Here is a 12,767-nt window from a genome sequence, read left to right on the forward strand (position 1 = left end):
GAATGCAGCACCAAAAGTCCTCAAGAGGCTCGACTCCATGAAGGACATCATAATCTGCTAGGTCAGTACTGTTACAATTGCCATCGTTTCTCCCTAATACAGGCATACTATGCTAACTACAAGATGCACTGCAATAACTATCCAATTTAATCACTTCTCAACACTATAATGTCCACTATTAGTAAAGGCAACAGCAGTAAAATTTAATTTTGGGTGTTTTTCCAAATCATTCACTGTGTTCACTGGTCATGTATCAACATTCTAGCATGGTGACAAAGTCAAAAAATTATGGAAAACTTTGCTCAGCACAATTATGGAAAATCGTTGCCACAAGGACTGAAAGCGTTGAAGGTGAATCCCTCCAGCACCTTCTTAAGGTAACTAGTGATCATTAATAAAGAGTCTTTTGCGTGTTAACTACAAACCAGAAACAAATTTGAAAAACAGAGTTGAAAATATCAAATCTTTGGGTCTCCAAGTCTAAAGGGAGAGATATAGTTTAACTGGCTAAAATGAAGTTTATCAGTACAGGTTTAATAAGATTTCTTTTCCTGACAAAGGCAAAGGGTTACATGTTATGGAGTTGATAGAGGAGAATCCCAGGCACCAGTAATAGTTCTGCCCTTTGAGATTAGCTAGACAATGACAACAGCATCTTACAATGTAATGTATAACGCATTATTGCTGTTCTGCTTAATGAAAGTGTATTCAAGCTGCGTGCTTAAGGTCACAAAGCCAAAATAGTACAACGAAGCACATCCTGAAGTATAGAGAAAAGTCTCCTGACATTAGTAGTTATTCAGTGCCTATTTATTTGAAATCTGATCCAGATCCTGGTTTCAACATGGTAACAATTAATATTTTGTCACTTAGATCCAGAAGAATAGTTTGGATGAAGAGGACGTTCCATCCCATTTGATTTTATGCTTCCAGAATGCTAGCCCTTCAGAGCACCTAGCTGTTCCTTAACTGAGGCCAGATTTTTGGCCTCAACCACACCTTCCAGCTGCCTCCCAAGAAGCTAACTGGGCCTTCATATAATGTCATTCAATGAATGGCACCATCCTCTATATTCTGGGCTCAAGTGCAAGAGGCAGGTTTGAAACTATACTGCTCTGACACAAATTCAGGACTGTTAACCAGCCAAATGCTTAATGATTTAATAAAGATATTTTAATCAATGGACACATTCACAGCCCAAAGGCTGAATTACAGTGAGGCTCACATTAGAAAATTATGACAAAGGCCAATTAATAATTTTCAAACATTTCCCAAAGTCCATCCCAATAAAAGAAAATTGTGCATTTATGTAGCCCCTTTCATGATCTCAGGATGTTCCAAAATGTTTTGTGAGAAATTAAGCACTTTTAAAGTGTAGCCACTGTGATAATGTTGGTTGTTTGGCAGCTGGATTGTGCAGAGCAAGCTTCCACAGACATTGATGAGATAAATGATATGATAATCTATGGTTGAAGGATAAATTTTGGTCAGAATACTGGGGAGAACTCCCTGCTCTTTTACTTTGGAGTAAAACCTGGGGGCTTTTATGTCCAAATGAAGGGCAGGCAGGACTTCAATTTGATGTCTCATCTATAAAAATAACTTCCTATGGTTCAACCTGCTCTCAGGACTCTACTGGACAGTGGGTCAAGATTTTGTGTTCAACTCCTAGAGTGGAACCTGAGCAAATAGCTTTCATGATGCATTTGTGAGCACATCACAACTCTGATCACATACAGGACACCAGATGCTCCGTGGAGGGAGTCAGTTACATAAATGTTCAAAGTGCCTGTCACATTCATAACCACTGGGAGAGGATGTCTCACTCCTGCAGGCCTCAGGTCCTGCTCTAGCATAGTTCTGCCTCAGTGTTCCAGGATGTAAGGAGCCTGCATTGATTCTTGTGCTTTGCTCCACCAAGGAAATAGAGTTGGTTCTGGAAGTCTTTGTTCCTTCTGTGGACACTCTGCATCCTGAGGGCCCTGCAGCTGCACACTCTGCTTGAGTTTGGTGCTCCTTGTCCTTCACAGTTGTCTGTTGCTTCTTTTCGGCTTGCTGTCAGCCCCAATCCTCCTATTTTCTTTGGAAGGCAGCTGCAAAAACCAAAATCTCACTATGACCCCTGTGGATAGTGACCAATGGTGAAGAAATTAGGATCAAAACAGGTCCTGAGAACACACATACCCTGCAAATGAGGCCTGCACACACTCCTCCATACAGTGAGATATGCAGGGCCTGATAATCAGGGCCACGTCTCCATCATTCATTCAGCTCCAGCCTCAGTGTGTGCACCAACTCGGCGAAGGTGCTGGGTCAGCTGAATGACCAACATGTTATTTCAAAAAGGAATTCCAAACCCCTTCTTATCCCAGACCCGCATCAATCATGAAACTTATCACTGTATTCAGTACAGTCCATTGTAAACTTAAATATCAGGTGATGAAGTGACGTATCCACCTTCTTGCTGATTTCACAAGGTTGCTATTGCCAGCATTTGACTCTTCATAGTCATTGTTGCTAGCTTCTGCATCATTGAGATGCATTATTCAATCTTCAAAGACTTATATTATGGACTGAGATAACAAGGCGTAGAGCTGGATGAACACAGCATGTCAAGCAGCATCAGAGGAGCAAGAAAACTGATGTTTCGGGTCAAGACCCTTCTTCAGAAGAGTTGCTTTTGACCAGTATTTGAACCATTAGCATGTTTACTCTGAATGCATTGCAAATGGATGATGAAATGGTAGCAAATTAAGTGTAGCTGCAGTTTGTAATTACATACTTCATGTATTTGGTCCTTCATTGTCCTAGTGTCCAGCAGATGTGGACCCTGTGCTTTGGCTCATAAATCTGACAATGATTCCATTGTATTGTCACAGCCATTCTCCAGCTGCAGTTCGGACCCAGTGATGGCAGGGAATGCAGCTCATGAAGGACACCATCAGCACCGAGCTCATCCTAATCACCAGGCACACCACCCCTGGAGTCATCATGTCCTGTTTTACCTCAAATGTCCCAGCAGTACATCTCAGCACATTACCTCCATGTCTGTGGGTGAAGAATGCCTGTAGTTGTGCCTATGGGTTTTGTGATGAGATTCTGTTTGGTACTGATTAACATGGAAGGTCTTCATAGGCACTTGTGAGTTAAAGTCAACAGGGACCCATTCAGAGTTCCATGTTGAGTATTTTTGGATGGCGGATTGTACAATGACAAATTTTGTATAATTGAGGTGGGACATGCAATTAATAACATTGTTAACAAAAACGTTTAACTTATTAATTAATTTAACAAATAATAACCCCCTTGAAGTGTGGTACTTAAGCACTTAAGAGAAACTGTAATGTTTGAACTTTCAACTTTTTTTAAATTTCCTACTTTAAATTTAGAAAATCTGCAATGTGTAACTTTTAACTTTGTTGTTTATTTCTACCTTGTTCCCAAGATTCTGTAGCTTGGTGCTTGTACCTGATGGTGCTGTGTGTAGCGACATTATACACTTATCTCTGCACTCTCGTGCTTCTGTACTTGAGTATGCATGACAATAAATCAAAATCAAAATCTTAACAGGCAGCTCACTGCTGGCTTGTGAGAATCACAACTTGGTGCCGGGTCTTGGTTAAAAGAAACAGTAACTTAATCTTGATGTTAAGATAGGCTTTGTTGAGCTTCACATATGATTCTTCCTGATAACCCTTATCATTCAGTTCCCTGTAATATTCCACCCCATTTTTGATGAAGAAAACAAAGCAAAAGGCCATATTTAAAAGGTTGTTATTAAGAAATCAAACAGGAAATTCAGAATAATCTTCTTTACCCAGAGAGTGGTGAGAACATGGAATGTAGAATGCAGTTGAGAGGAATTGTGTGAATAAATTTAAGGGGAAGGGAGATAAACGTGAGAGAAAAGGGAATATAGGATCACACTGATAGATTTAGAGAGGCAAGGGTGTGATGAGGATTGAGATGAATGGCCTGTTTGTGACCCGTATCTGCTCTGTATGTTTTCTATTCCTGATCCATAGGGCTTCTGTCTCATTAGTGATAAAGAGAGAGATGACTGATGGTGGGTTAATCCAGGCATCACCACGCCTCGGATGAGGAGAAAGGGTGAGAAAGAGAGTTCTTCATGGTAACGTCAGCCTGTGCAGCAATTAAACCCACACTGTTGGCATCAGTTTATATTGTTTAGCTAACTAAGCTTAACTGATGTCCTCCAAAAGTATGGGTTCAATTCCTGCACTGGTGACCATGAAGGACGCTCCTTCTCAACCTTTCACCTTACCTGAGGCATGGTGATCTTCAGGTTAAAGCACTACCAGTTATTCTCTTATGAGAGGACAGTCCTATGGTCGAACAGGACTACAGTGTATAAAAAAAAATTTGATCACTATCCAGAGATCCATGTGATATAAGATGTGTGATTTACAAATGCTTTAATATATTTTGTTTTAGAGTTTGAATTTTGATTGAGTGGGATGTGGTCTTTGGCCTGTGTGTATGAGGGTTTTAATGATTAACTTCTCAAAATTTCTGGAGCCATGAATTTTTAAAATGAGTATGGGAGACGGAGTCCCTGGGGGGATTAATGGGGATTTGTTTGCAAAGGGAGAGTATCATAAATTGCCAGAGTGATAACATCAGCTGGGATCATAACACGCTGAAGTCAAAAAAACCATATGTGGGTCATAACAGAATTGGGTTTGATAGAACATAGAACATAGAACATTACAGCACAGAACAGGCCCTTCGGCCCTCGATGTTGCGCCGACTTGTGAACTAATCTAAGCCCATCCCCCTGCACTATCCCATCATCATCTATATGCTTATCCAAGGACTGTTTAAATGCCCATAATGTGGCTGAGTAACAACATTGGCAGGCAGGGCGTTCCACGCTACCCATGCTACTGCAGGCCTGGCTTTATCTCACTTTTTTCTATTCTTGCATGGGATGTGGGTGCTGCTGGATAGATCAGCACTTCTTGAGCAATCCTAATTGCTCTTGAACTGATTAATTTTCTGGGTGATTTCAGAGGACAATTCAGAGTCTACACCATTGCCGTGATCTGGAGTCTCATTTGAACATGTTCCGAGATCAGTTGCCTGGAGCTCTGGATTGCCAGTCCAGTTGAAATAATTCCACCGAGGACACTACCGCATCTCCAAGTCACCCTTTATTTACACATTGGGGGTACTTGACACTAATCAAGCTCCATCAGAACCAGCTCTCAGAGTGAACAGGGTGTCTGGCATTTCTGTTTGTATTCGTCAGCCAGGGCCCACTGATTGGACTAGATTAGCAGCCCCAATCAGGGAACTCATATTCTCTGAGATTCACATGGCTGACCTCATTACAGTCACTACATCAGTAATATTATCATTATACCATTACTTCCTGAAATTTTGATCACAGAGCAGAATCAGCAAGATATGTCACTGCAACAGCACAAGAAGGTCATCATCAGGAAGATTGTTAATTTCAAGTGGGGCAGAGATATCCCTTTGTGAAGTCAGCAGCTTCGGGAGTGCAGGGGGAAATGAATAAAAATCTCTGAGATTGCACATAAATTATATCCCTCATAAAAAGGCTGTTATCTTTATGATCGACAATCTAAGTCTATCTGGTGAGCCGTGCGGTTGCAAATGCGGATTTTTCAAGTGCAAAAGCTTTTTTTGCAGGGAAATGTCAATGCGATTTCATGGACCATCTTCTAATATTCTTCCCAGGAGCGGGAGCTTTCTCTCGGCATGTTTCACCATTCAGAGGGTTGTCACATTCCACCTGAGAATAACGAATGATGGACACACTGAGCAAATAAAACGTTCAACCTTTCATCTGAACTGTGTGAAGGCCATTAATCAAAATAATGACTGCCACATCACTAATGACTGCACTGTTTTTCACCCTTGCTTGCAAAAGCGTTGAGTAATTAAATATTATCAATTGATTCAGCCAGCACTGGTCACAGTTGTGCTATCTGAATCTATTCACTTCCTAAACTTGTATAAATGAAAGATAGTGGATTATTTCACTTGAAAAATAAACTACTTAAAGATTGTATGTGTACTGTGATATAACAGAGAATATATAAACTGAAGCATGAGACACCTAGAAAATGATGCTAACCAGAACTGTTTGGGGCTTTATTTATAGCTTTCTGAATGTAAATTAAATTGCCTGCCTCTGTGAGTCACATTTTTCCGAGGACAAGTTTTTACAGAAATTCTCATTTTTTTGTGTCCTTCTCTATCTCAGCGATTATCATCAGCTTTATCTTCTGGCTCAGCTTTTTCTGATGAGTTCATATTCAACTCAATCGATTCTTTAAGCTTTGACTTTGTTGTAGATAGCTCTCAATGAACTGAGCAGATGTGAGAAATCAGTTTGCTGGTTGATCCTTCTCTCATTTCCAATCCTTCACTGTAGCAGCAACATAAAAACACATTACAACCTGGCTACACTGTACAGTCATAGAGATGTACAGCATGGAAACAGACCCTTCAGTCCATTTATCCTAAATTAATCTTGTTCCATTTACCAGCATTTGCCCCATATCCCTCTAAACCCTTTCTATTCATGAACCCATCCAGATACCTTTTAAATAGGGTAATTATACCATCTTCCATTACTTCTTCTGGCAGATTATTCCATATGCGTACCATCCTCTGCATGAAAAAGTTGTCTCTTAAGTTCCTCCTAAATCTTTCAATTTTACCTTAAGCCTATACCCACTAGTTTTGGACTGCCCTCCCCTAGGAAAAAAAGACCTTGGCTATTCGACCTATCCATGAGCCTCTTGATTTTATAAACCTCTACAAGGTCACCCCTCAGCCTCTTACACTCCAGGGAAAATAGCCCCAGCCTGCTTGGCCTCTCCCTATAGCTCAAGCCCTGTACTCCCAGCAAACATCCATATAAATCTTTTTTGAACGCTTTCAAGTTTTGCAACCTCACCAGTGAGGAGCTTAATGCTATGGATTGTTATGCTGTTTGTCACCAGTCCACAGATTTTCATTTGTGTCAGAATTACTTTGGGCTGTGATGCACACAATAGCTGAATAGCTAATTTAAGATTCATTGATACTTTGAGGAATCAGGGCTTTAGTGTCAATTGAAATGTATTCCACCTGAGGTCACTCTTTAGGATGAAAAGATGTGAAATTGACTAATTCACCTCTGTGTTCCCTTAGAGTGTGTAGCACAGAACCAACTAGATGGAAAAAAAAACATTCTTCAATTCATCCTCACCAATTTGCCTGCGATGGCTGGATCCATCTAGAGTGGTATTACAGGAGCGATCACTGCATAGTCCATGGGGAGACAAAATTTCTTTAGACAGTGAGGTCTAAATCATGTTGTGTGGCACTATCACCGTGCTAAATGGGATAGATGTCGAACAGATTGAGCAACTCAAGAGTAGGTATGTCTGAGACACTGTGGGCCACCAAAGCAGCAGCGCTGTACTTGAACTTAATCCATAACCTCTTGACCCAGTGTATCTCCACTCAACCATTACCATTGAGCCAGTGGATTAACCCTGATTCAATGGAGCGTGCAGGAAGTCATTTCAGGAGCAACACCCGGCATAATAGAAGATGAGGTATCAACCTGGTGAAGCTACCAAACAGATACTTGCACTCCAAACAGCGAAAGCAGCAAGTGGCAGACAGAGTTAAGTGATCCCAGAACCAATGGATCAGATCTAAGCTCTGCAGTCCTGTCACATCCAGTCGTGAATGGTGGTGGACAATTAAACAACTCACTGGAGGAGGAGGCTCCACGAATATCCCCATCCTCAATGATAGGAGACCCCAGCACATCAGTGCAGAAGATTAGTATAAAATACTTCCAACAATATTCAGACTGAGTGGATTATTCATCTCGGTCTCCTTCCGACGTCCCCAGCATAGAAGCCAGTCTTTAGCCAATTGGACTTAACCCACACGATATCAAGAAATAGCTGCAGGCACTGGATAGTACAAAGGCTATGGTCTCTAACAACATTCCTGCAATAACAAAAACTACCGGAGAAACTCAGCAGGTTTGTCAGCATCTGTGCAGAGAAAGCAGAGGTAACATTTTGGGTCCAGGGATCTTTTTTCTGAACAGCCCCGAAACATTAACTCTGTTTCTCTCTCCACGGATGCTGCCAAACCTGCTAAGTTACTCCAGCAATTTCTGTTTTTGTTTCAGATTTTCAGCATCCATGGTTCTTTATTTTGTTCCTTCAAGAATATTGAAGCTCCAGAACTTGCTGCCTCCTAGCCATGTTTTGACTCAACAATGTGGAAAATTGCTCAGCTATGTCCTGCCTGCAAAAAGCAGGATAAATCCAACCTGGCCAGTTCCCACTCAACACATTTATTCTCTTTCATCAGTCAAATGATGAAAGGGAATTATCAATTGCGCTATCAAACAGTACTTGATTACCAATAACTGCTTACTATTCTGCTAGGGTCACTTAGCAACTCACCTCAATACAGATTTGTCTGCAAATGGACAAAAGAGCTCAAATCTAGACGTGCGATCGGGTTGACTGCCCTTCATATTAAGGCCAAATATAATTGAGTGCTGCATTAAGGACCCTTGTGAAAAATAGAATCAATTGGGGAAATGCTGTTCATTGGTTGATGTCATACTTGGAACAAAGATGGGTTGTGGTGGGAAAGTTTGCTGATGTTTGCATAATGTTGGGTAGCATTTATGACTCCTCAGACACTGAAGCAGTGTACATCTAAATGCAGCAACTCCTGGATGTTATCCATGTTTGGGCTAATAAGTGGCAAGTGATGTTTGCCCAATACAAGTGCCAAGTAATGTCTATCTCCAACATGAGAGAATCTAACCATCAACCCTTGGCGTTCAGTTCTACTTCCTTTATTAATTCTCCACTATCAACATATTGGGGTTTATCATTGATCAGAAACTGAACTAGACTGGCTATATATGTACTGCTGCTATTAGAGGAGGACGGCAGCTAGAAATCCTGCAACAAGGAGTGCCTGTCTTGGGTCTCCAAAGCCTGTCCACTATCTACAAGGCATATACCAGGAATGCAATGGAATACTTCCCACTTGCCTGGATGAATGCAGCTCCAACAACACTCAATTAACCTGACACCATCTTGAGCAGATCAGCCAATCGATAGGCACCATATCCACAAACATCCACTCTGGATGGTCAATATTAGCAGTGTGCACTATCTACAGGATGCACTGCAGAAGTTCACCAAAACTCCTTAGGTAGCACTTTCCAAACCCTCAATCACTACCAGTCACAATGACATTCCATGAAAGGAGAAAACTGAAAAAATCAAAAGTGGGGCTGTGCAGCACACACAGACTTCCCAACTGGGAATTATTTTCAAAAGTTTCATTCACAAAATGTGGATGTTGATGGCTACATCAGCATTTGTTGCCCATCCCTAATTGTTAAGAGTCAACCACATTGCTGTGGGGTCTGTAGTCACATGTAGGCCAGACCAGCTCAGGATGGCAATTTCCTTCCTTAAAGAACATGAGTGAACAAGGTGGATTTTTCAAACATTTGACAATGGATTCATGTTCATCATCAAACCCTCAATCCCAAATTTTTATTGAGTTCTAATCTGGCATGGTTCGATTTGAATATAGGTCCCCAGAACGTGTATGGAAAGGAAGCAAGCTAATGTTTTGAGTCGAAAAAGTAGCTTGGTCTCTCTCCATGGATGCTGCTTGACCCACTGTGGTCTCCAGCATTTGTTGTTCTCAGTACAGATTCCAGCATTTGCAGCAATTTGCTCCCCAGAACATCACCTAGGTCTCTGGACTAACAGTCCAACAATAACATAACTAGCCATAAACTTCCAATAATAATTATTTAGATGAATTGTGAATTATCATATAATTATCACCTCATAGATTATAGAACATAGAACATTATAGTACAGTACAGGCCCTTCGGCCCTCGATGTTGTGCCGACCTGTGGTACCAATCTGAAGCCCATCTAACCTCCACTATTCCATGTACGTCCATATGCTTGTCCAATGACGACTTAAATGCACTTAAAGTTGGCGAATCTACTACTGTTGCAGGCAAAGCGTTCCATTCCCTTACTACTCTCTGAGTAAAGAAACTACCTCTGACATCTGTCCTATATCTTTCACCCCACAATTTAAAGCTATGCCCCATCATGCTCACCGTCACCATCCTAGGAAAAAGGCTCTCCCTATCCACCCTATCTAACCCTCTGATTATTTTATATGTCTCAATTAAGTCACCTCTCAACCTTCCCTCTAATGAAAACAGCCTCAAGTTCCTCAGCCTTTCCTCGTAAGACCTTCTCTCCATACTAGGCAACATCCTAGTAAATCTCCTCTGCACCCTTTCCAAAGCTTCCACATCCTTCTTATAATGCGGTGACTAGAACTGTACGCAGTACTCCAAGTGCAGCTGCACTAGAGTTTTGTATAGCTGCAGCATAATCTCATGGTTCCGGAACACGATCCCTCTATTAATAAAAGCTAAAACACAGTATGCCTTCTTAACAGCCCTGTCAACCTGGGTGGCAACTTTCAAGGATCTGTGTACATGGACAATGAAATCTCTCTGCTCATCTACACTACCAAGAATCTTACCATTAGCCCAGTACTTTGCATTCCAGTTACTCCTACCAAAGTGCATCGCCTCACACTTGTCCGCATTAAACACCATTTGCCACTTCTCAGCCCAGCTCTGCAGCTTATCTATGTCTCTCTGTAACCTACAGCATCCTTCGTCACTATCCACAACTCCACCGACCTTAGTGTCATCTGCAAATTTACTAACACATCCTTCTACGCCCTCATCCAGGTCATTTATACAAATGATGAACAGCAGTGGACCGAACACCGACCCTTGCGGTACACCACTAGTAACTGGTCTCCAGGATGAACATTTCCCATCAACTACCAGCCTCTGTCTTCTTTCAGCAAGCCAATTTCTGATCCAAACTGCTATATCTCTCAATTCCATTCCTCCGCATTTTGTACAATAGCCTACTGTGGGGAACCTTATCGAACGCCTTGCTGAAATCCATATACACCACATCAACCAGTTTATTCTCATCTACCTGTGTGTTCACATTCTCAAAGAACTGAATGCGGTTTGTGAGGCACGACCTTCCCTTCACAAAACCGTGCTGACTATCCCTCATCAATTTATTCTTTTCTAGCTGATTATAAATCCTTATCTCTTATAACCTTTTCCAACACTTTACCAACAACTGAGATAGGGCTCACTGGTCTATAATTACCAGGGTTGTCTCTACTCCCCTTCTTGAACAGGGGAACTACATTTGCTATCCTCCAGTCGTCTGGCACTATTCCTGTAGACAATGACGAGTTAAAGATCAATGCCAAAGGCTCGGCAATCTCCTCCCTGGCTTCCCAGAGGATCCTAGGATAAACCCCATCTGGCCCAGGGGAGTTATCTATCTTCACACTCTGCAGGATTTCTAATACCTCTTCCTTGCGAACCTCAATCTCACCTAGCCTGTATCTCAGTATTCTCCTCGACAACATTGTCGTTTTCTGGAGTGAATACTGTCGAAAAATATTCATTCAGTGCTTCCCCTATCTCCTCTGACTCCACACACAGCTTCCCACTACTATCCTTGATTGGCCCTAATCTTACTCTCGTCATTCTTTTATTCCTTATATACCTATTGAAAGCCTTAGGGTTTACCCTGATCCTATCCACCAACAACTTCTCATGTCTCCTCCTGGCTCTTCTAAGCTCTCTCTTTAGGTCTTTCCTGGCTACCTTGTAACCCTGAAGCGCCCTAACTGACCTTCACATCTCATTCTAACATAAGTCTTCTTCTTCCTCTTGACCAGAGATTCCACTTCTTTTGTAAACCACAGCTCCCGTGCTCTACAGCTTCCTCCCTGCCTGACAGGTACATACTTATCTAGGACACACAGGAGCTTTGCCTTGAATAAGCTCCACATTTCTAATGTGCCCATCCTCTGCAGTTTCCGTCCCCATCCTATGCTCCCTAAATCTTGCCTAATCTCATCATAATTGCCTTTCCCCCAGCTATAACTCTTGCCCAGTGGTATACACCTATCCCTTTCCATCATTAAAGTAAACATAACAGAATTGTGATCGCTATCACCAAAGTGCTCACCTACTTCCAAATCTAACACCTGGCCAGGCTCATTACCCAGTACCAAATCTAATGTGGCTTTGCCCCTTGTTAGCCTATCTACATACTATGTCAGGAAGCCCTCCTGCACACACTGGACAAAAACTGACCCATCTATAGTACTCGAACTATAGTGCTCCCAGTCAATATTTGGAAAGTTGAAGTCCCCCATGACAACTACCCTGTCTCTCTCACTCCTATCGAGAATCATCTTTGCTATCCTTTCCTCTACATCTCTGGAACTATTCGGAGGCCTATAGAAAACTCCCAACAGGGTGACCGCTCCTTTCCTGTTTCTAAATTCAGCCCATGCTACCTCAGTTGACGAGTCCCCAAACATCCTTTCTGCAACTGTCATACTGTCCTTGACCAACAGTGCCACACATCCGCCCCTTTTACCATCTTCTCTATTCTTACTGAAACATCTAAATCCCGGAACCTGCAACAACCATTCCTGTCCCTGCTCTATCCATGTCTCCTAAATGGCCACAACATCGAAGTCCCAGGTAGCAACCCATGCTGCAAGCTCACCCACCTTATTCTGGATGATCCTGGCGTTGAAGTAGACACACTTCAAACCAACTTCTTGCTTGCCAGTGC

Source organism: Stegostoma tigrinum, chromosome 30 (genome assembly GCF_030684315.1).
Source record: "Stegostoma tigrinum isolate sSteTig4 chromosome 30, sSteTig4.hap1, whole genome shotgun sequence".
Lineage (NCBI taxonomy): Eukaryota > Metazoa > Chordata > Chondrichthyes > Orectolobiformes > Stegostomatidae > Stegostoma > Stegostoma tigrinum.